Source organism: Watersipora subatra, chromosome 8 (genome assembly GCF_963576615.1).
Source record: "Watersipora subatra chromosome 8, tzWatSuba1.1, whole genome shotgun sequence".
In the NCBI taxonomy this organism is placed as follows: Eukaryota; Metazoa; Bryozoa; class Gymnolaemata; order Cheilostomatida; family Watersiporidae; genus Watersipora; species Watersipora subatra.
The window spans coordinates 28,461,672-28,469,962 of record NC_088715.1 but is presented as its reverse complement, the minus strand read 5'-3'; positions in this window follow the sequence as shown (position 1 = coordinate 28,469,962).

The following is an 8,291-nucleotide window of genomic DNA, read 5'->3' as shown; positions in this document are numbered from 1 at the left end:
GAGAGAGAGAAAGAGAGAGAGAGAGAGAGAGAAAGGGAAAGAGAGGAGAGAGAAAGGAGAAGCGAGGAGAGAGACAGGAGAGAGAGAGAGAGAGAGAGAGAGAGAGAGAGAGAAAGGGAAAGAGAGGAGAGAAAGGGAAAGAGAGGAGAGACAAAAGGGAAAAAGAGGAGAGAGAGAGAAAGGGAAAGAGAGGAGAGAGAGAAAGGGAAAGAGAGGAGAGAGAAAGGGAAAGAGAGGAGAGAGAAAGGAAAAGAGAGGAGAGAGATGAGAGAAAAAAAAGGGAAAGAGAGAAGAGAGAAAGGGAAAGAGAGGAGAGAAAGAGGGAGAATGAGAGAGTGAAAAAATGAGAATGAGAGTGCCCCCTAAGTGTGACAAGAGAGAAAGTGGTGTGTTTTAAGGTTAAATACGAGATTCTTGTTATTGAAATCAAATACGAAAACTTGCACCGACTTGCACTTTATATGGAGTATTTTTATATGAATAATTTTTTTAATACGAAGCAAAAATGCTACATAAATTGTTTATAAATGTTATATCAATTATTTCTGCAATGTTAAATATATGTTATAGGAGGTTTAAATTATAGGATGTCTATTGTATATATTCACCTGACCTGACTCGACTCGACCTGCCTAGTAGGACTTTTGCTCTTTTAGCCTATGTTCCAAAGAAATCATCATCTGTGGCTGCAGAGTTTCTATGGCCTTTTTTCTTTTTATTAACCTTATCTGTAGCTTCCCATCCAGTTTTGTGGCTGCATTAGACCATTAGCCAAAAAAGCATCCACACAATAAAATCAAGACAACTATTCCCATCTATTTTTGAAAAAAGTTGAACCAGTCTTGTGTTGTTTGCATTTAAAAATAGAATCTTCGATGCTAAAACCAAATGTGTAAGTTTTGTAATCACAAACTGTGTGCTTCTCACTGTTGTACTATGAGTTGTCTAATCTCTGATAGATGAATGTGGAAAATACAAACTAGTAGATAAATAGACTGCAGTGTACTAACATCTGAGTAGAGAAATTAGCTGAGGAGTTATATTCTCTCTTCAAACTCCTTTAAACTCTCTAAGGTAAAAGTTGAACTTTGAGACCCAAATTGCTTGCAGATGAACCATAAGAGAAAAGGTAGCAGCAATGCAGCAAATGTGTTTGGCTTTATTTACTCAGAAGAAAACAAAGAAGAAAAACAAGACAGTTTTAAATTGTTATAAAATGATAGTATCTTGAATGAAGGGAACATCTATCGCAAGACAGAGGCATTCCTTGAAAGCTGTGGGGTCTGTTACTAAGTGCCCTGAAAATGTTAAGATAGGTTGCTCATAGTAGATTATTCACCACATGCACCTGCTAGGTCAATAATAGCGCTTAGGATGCCGACACCAACACGAACCGCTACAGCTTTGCCATCACTCTTCTTCTTTTTATCTTCCCGTCATACACATAATAGCGCGTATATCTTCCCTTATCAAACATCCTGCATAAAATATGTTGTTTATATTCATTGATAATAGACTGAATATTTTCTTGCTTGCCACAGACCATAAGCTAAAGGTGTTGCAGCTACAGCTCATAAACAAACTGCAGTTCTCAGCCTAATCACCTTGACAAAAATAGACAAGCGGTAAGTACAAATTGAATAAAGAAGGTTTTAAATGCATTTGCAAAGTATTTTATCAGTTGAGTTAAAAGAATTCTATAAGTTCAATCTACAACGAAACTGGCAGCTATGGAAGTCTATAATGTACATGTATATGAGTTTTTATAAAAAAAATCTTTAACAAATATTTTAATAACAGTCTTAAAAAATTTTAAAATAAACTTTAAAATATTGACATTTTAACTATTTGTAACAATATAATCATAAAACTTCATTTTTCAGTCGTGATTTTGATGTTAAACAAGAAAAAAAAGTTTTTGATATAAATTACTCACAATCCATGCTCTAAGCGGATAATAGCAAAGTAATTATTTTGGAAAATTATAGACATCAATGCTGACAATTAGCGAATGAATGAACGAGAGACAAAAGCATTTCTATTGGCCACCATTCTGATACAATTTTCCAATCTTGTCACAACTCTACATGTTTTTATCACCACACATGCCAGATTATAATTAGGCAAGGTCGAACCAGATTCCACAAATAATGAAAACGTCGGTGCTGTATTTATTTTCATAACCATTCACGATCTTCCACCAGTAATTTTTGTATGGTAGCTATAGAAGTTTTTCTTTCACTCAAAAATATAATTTTAAAAACGTGTGTAGATATCCTCAGAAATCAGTGACAGTTTGGTTGATCCCACAATAAATCGTTCACACACTCTGTAGTACTTGTAGCAAATATGTTACAAGTCTCTGTTACCATTGCTAAAACTTATATACCGTAACTTGAAAGATTTACAAACAAAACACTAACCTTTATTTGAGATTTATGAACAGCTTCCGAAAGAGAGCTGGTCCAAAGTGGGGACAAACCAGCAAATGAATACATGTAGTCATCTTTGTGTTTTATAGTTTTTTGTCGCTGTCGGTGTAAAGGTAACTAAGCAACACCACAAACCTAATCCAATTATTTTTATTATGTCTGTCGTCAGCACACGAATTCCAATGTAATGGTGCCATAACATCGTTTAATCGACCATGACAGAGAGTTTGTTTAAAACAAACAATTTAGGTGTTCAAATAGCGAAATGCGCTGAAGTCGAAGTGACTATAAAGAGCTCACTATACTTTGGGATATATTTACCATACATACTAAATGAACCAGAAACTAGAAAAGAAAGGAATTGCTAATAAACAGCTATGCAACATACTGATAGCATTTTACATCCTCCCTTACTAGTTAGAGAAGTATTAGATGTATGCCTTCAATAGAACCAAGGCTATCAGTTGAACTCTTTGACATGTATTTTACTGTTCAGTTATAGCATAAAACCAAGGATATCAGTCAACTCTTTGACATGGATATTACTGCTCAGTTATAGCATAAAACCAAGGATATCAGTCAACTCTTTGACATGGATATTACTGTTCAGTTATAGCATAAAACCAAGGATATCAGTCAACTCTTTGACATGGATTTTACTGTTCAGTTATATCATATAACCAAGGATATCAGTCGACTCTTTGACATGGATATTACTGTTCAGTTATAGCATAAAACCAAGGATATCAGTCAACTCTTTGACATGGATATTACTGTTCAGTTATAGCATAAAACCAAGGATGTCAGTCAACTCTTTGACAGGAATATTACTGTCCTAACTGTAGCATAGAATTTCACTCATCAGGTATAATATATTTGTGTTATATCAAAGCTTTGCGCACCAAGTTAATCCATTTTGATATTTTATTGCCATATGTCAAAACTGCCTTGTCAGATGCAGTCTTTAGTATACCGTAAAATATGGCATGCAAATCGTATAAGATAAAGTCTAAAGTTTAGTTGGCATGTAACTGATTTCCTATTTTCCTAAAAATCCTGATTTTTACATGTGCCTGTTATATAAGTCGACTCCTTCTCTGGCTCAAATCATTTTCTCGCTAATAGTTCAGTTGGCATCAGATGCGTAGCTAAAGAAATGGCATCCAAAAACACCAACATCAAAATTTCTTGTTTTTGTGCCGGAGGCAATACATACAAGTAACAAAAGAACGAGAGACGACGGTTTCCAGTGAAGACCACAAGGTATGAAACACAATACTTTTCAGCCATATTGATTTGCATTGAACAAAACTGCCATAATTGATATTATGCACATTTTTCTTTGTACAGTTTTACGTGTTTTTAGTGGGTGTGTTAAATGGATTGTCCAAGTGTGAACTTGTAGGCAGATTTTAAGAAGAAACATTGAATTCGAAAACACTAATTCGAAAATCCAAGGAGATGACAATTTGAGTGGCGAAGAAAGGGACTTTGTGTTTAATCATCTCATGTTGAGTAGGATTGCTAGTATTTTACTATTTTAGGAATAAATCTCTATATACCGTATAATGTAATTTTTATTCACGATGGTTTTATGAAGTTGAATTTGACTGGGACTCGGGTTATGAAAACGTTACCACCGTATAAGTCGAGAATAAATTTGCAAGCTTGTGTATTTATGTCTAATTTTTGACTTATAAGCCAGAATTTATGGTAAGAAGACTGCATCTGTCAAACCAAAGCCACGTTTGGTGGTTGGGAAAATGGCCTGCGTCATACGAGATTGGAACCTGCGACATGCTGCATAGCCATCAAGCTGGCAACCACCTGCGCCCTCATTCACCTTATTGTACATATACATGTACCGTAAATTCCAGCAACTATGCCGAATATTTGACACCAGATGTCAAGCTTAAAAGTCCATTCCTGACTTATACACCAGTCATGTTTTTCATAACCTGAATTACAGTAAAATCAAAATTACTTGATATGTCATATTGGGATTTATTTATAAAATAGTAAAATATCAGTAAGTCTACTCAACATGAGATGAATCAAACACAAATTCCCATTCTTCACCATTAAACTTGTCATCACTAGGATTCTGCTGTTGAGTAGTGAGTATTCATGTGTTAATGTTTAATAGCATTAAACTTTGTAACTGAGGTCTTACCCTTAATAGTGAATATTGAACAGTATAACTTATAATATTCACTAGTGAGGAAATTCTAGCGAGATGTGTAATCTTATTATACTAAATAGCTGTAGAACTTCTTCAGCAATTTTTAGTTTAGATGGTAAAACACTAAAAACTCTAGATAATGCAGAAAACTGACATAAGAATCTCTGCGGTTTATTTGTTATAAGTGTGTAAAATGGTTGTCAAGTTACTCAGTGTAGAGTTTTATAGAAACTCCAAACTCATATTTGTACTCGGATTGTTAATGAGAGATTTGAATCACTGATGTTGATTATATTTATTGTTAATCATATAGGGCTGAAGCCTTCACACCGTGAAACCTGTGAAATTACAGACAATTATTAAGTGAAATTAGCATTGGTTATAAATTCATAATTGACAATACATGTGATATCTTCAAGAAATTTATACTTCAAGTAAATTATCCAAGTGCAATCAGTCAGTTAAAAAGAACAAAACACATATATAGTTCAAAACTGTTATTTAAGATAGACTTACTGACCTGTGCCTCTTTGAACAATCCAAGCTATAATACAGAATAAGTAGGTTTACAACTTTACTAAAAGAAGGTTACATTATGTAGTTGACTGTGTGAAAATTGGTGAGAGACTGAACAGGTCAGGTAAAAACATCATCTAAGGTCATCAGGTTAGATTGTCATTGGTCTAGCGACATATTTCAGTTACTCAAAAACCAATAAAGATAGTTCAAGTTACTTCTGCTGGTGGTTACATATACCGGCCACAAGAGCTGAGCACAAACATTTCATTATTGCTTCACTGATTATAAAAACATAAACTGCTGACATGCATCCTAGTAGGTAGCTCAGAGGGCAAATCTTTATTTCACTACACTCAGCATGTATAGCTTGATTAGTAGCAACACGCTTATTAGCTGTAAGGGATCGAATTTCATTTAATGGCTACAAATATTCATGAAGTTGTTTGTTCAACACGGGAAACACACATATAAAACAGGTGGGTAATTGCAAAGGGCAATGAATCAAACAAAGCAATCTGCTTTCATCTCTGGGCACAGGATTCATTACAAATTACAGTGTATGTATTAATTTCAATTTTTATGTATTCAATTTAAAGCTGCAGATTTAATTGTCAGCGCACATGACAATAGTGTTTCTTTTTCTCTTAGAGAGGGAGAGAGAGAGGGAGAGAAAGGGAAAGAGAAAGAGAGAGAGAAAGGGAGAGAGAGGGAGAGAGAGGGAGAGAGAGTGAGAGGGGAGAGAGAGAGGGGGAGAGAGGGGGGAGAGAGGGAAGGAGAGAGAGAGAGGGAGAGAGAGGGAGAAAGAGGAAAAAAGAGGGAGAGAGAATAAGGGAGGGTGAGGGTGAGAGAGTGAGAAAGAGGGAGCGAGAGGGAGGGAAGAAGAGGGAGGGGGAGAAAGAAAGTGAGAGAGAGAAATATAGAGAGGAAAGAGAGACTGAGAGAAAGACTGAGAGAGAGAAGAAGAGGAGGGAAAGAAAGTGAGAAGGAATAAAGGAGAAAGGGAGAAAGAAGTAGGGAGAGATAGATAGGGATAGTGAAAGGGTGTGAGAGAGAGTGAGGGAGATGTGGTAGGCTAAGAAACTATAAAGAGCAAAATATATATATTTTTGTTTTCTAAGCCTCTGTGTACGTGTAATTTGATCACTAAGCAAGGTTGAAATAAAGTTTTAACCGAGCAAGTCTTTTGGTTAAAGATTTTTGTATTACTCGATATAGAAGGCCTTTGTTTCTTACAACCCTCTTCGAACTTACTATAGTATTTTTATCCTGTAAGGTTAACCTAAAAAGAAAAACTAACCACAACAGACTGTAGATTATTGTCTAAGGCTGTCTAGCAGCCAAATGGCTTTATTAAAAAATCCAACCCATGAAGAAATGCCATGTCTGTACTCTGTCTTCAATAACTTCCTGGTAGAGTTCATATTCTGAACTGCATGGCTGTTTACATTTAATTAACAATTGCATTATGAATAACTGGAATGTTTTAATATAGCTTTAATCTCATTGATGGGCTTTAAGAAGCACAATAGTTAAATGAACACGCATACATGGTATTCCGTAAATCTATTAAATTGAAAGTTGAAAATTATATAATAGGTATTCCAGTTAACTTTCATTATTAATGGATGTTTCAGCTTCATAGATTAATCCTTTTTGGAACTAGGATACAATATTGCCAAATACGCAGCCTCTATACTAGTGAAACCTTTGCTCTTTTAGTCTTTGGTCCAAAGAAATCCTGATCTGCCTATGTAGAGCTCCCATAGCTGTTTCCTTTTACTAACCTCATATAGAGCTTCTTCCACTTCCACTTTTACACTATTACACTTCTTCCACTTTTGTGGCTTTTGAGACGATTAGCCCAAAGACACAGCCACATGCTAACTTTGTGTCGGCTATTCTCATCCATTGCTAAGTTCATCAAGACCCAGACAATTCTTTAGTGACTTCATCTTCTGACAGATAGTACATGTCCTTGACTAGTTGAGAGCACTCTGCTTATCTATGACAGGTCATACATGTGGTTGACTAGTTGAAAACACCTGCTTAGCCATGACAGGTCATACATGTGGTTGACTAGTGAAGAGCACCTGCTTATCCATGACAGGTCATAGTGTGGTTAACTAGTTGAGAGCGCCTAATTTTCCTTTTCTAGCATTAGCAATTTAAAAGTTAGTCATTTCAATTAACCCTTGGAAATGTCGAACTGCACAAGCAGTAAGTACTATAGAAAGTAATTCTTTTAAGCGAGTAATCTTTCTTCATGCCTGTAAAAGGTTTATGAGTGTTTGTTTACTGTTATTCCAGACATCTAAAAGAAACGAACTAATATAAATATAGGGAGTGTGCTCGCTGATACAATTGCTGTAGCTTTTTATTTCTTCAAACTTACAATAACAACAAACCATAATTGCATATTTCATCTGCAGAAATTATAACAGTTATAGAGAAACGAGGTGCTTGTAACTAGATATATGAGTCATACTGTGACAATATCAACCATTGCTAACTTGAGCACAGGAATACGTCTTAGGTTCATCATATTATTAAAGTGCAACGTTTACAGAATTTTTGTAATTTTTAATTTATGATTGAGCTCGAAAGTAAAAAAATAATTTGTTTACATGTATTTATAGCAATACCTAATGACAAATAATAAATTGGTTTTTAGTATTGAGATGGGCAGTGGCTTAGACCCACCGTGACCATCTGTGCTATAATAAGACCGGTGTTTGTCTGTTTGTCTTGCCATTCGTCAGACTATTTGAAGCAAGGGTTTGAAGTTTGATAATAGGTTTAGTGTGGAACTCAGCCCGATAACATTTGATTTAATTGTCCAACACTAACACCTGTGCTAATCAACCGCTCTTTTACATTCCAAAATAATTGTGCACATACATGTAGCTGTTCTTTGCTTTCATGAGAGAAAAAGGGAACAGAACAAATCTTTATTGTAATGAGCGCCAAGGCTACCATCTGGCCGAAGTCAGAATAACTCTGCAGCTACTTATTACCCCTCACGATCTCGCTAGGCACACCGGATTTGCTTTATTGTAATAAAAACTGTATCCATCTATCTGTTTGAAGCAATAGCTTGAGGTTGAAAAAAGATTGCTTTGCACAGGGTTAGAACCCACAACACTTTGCTCAGATGCGGG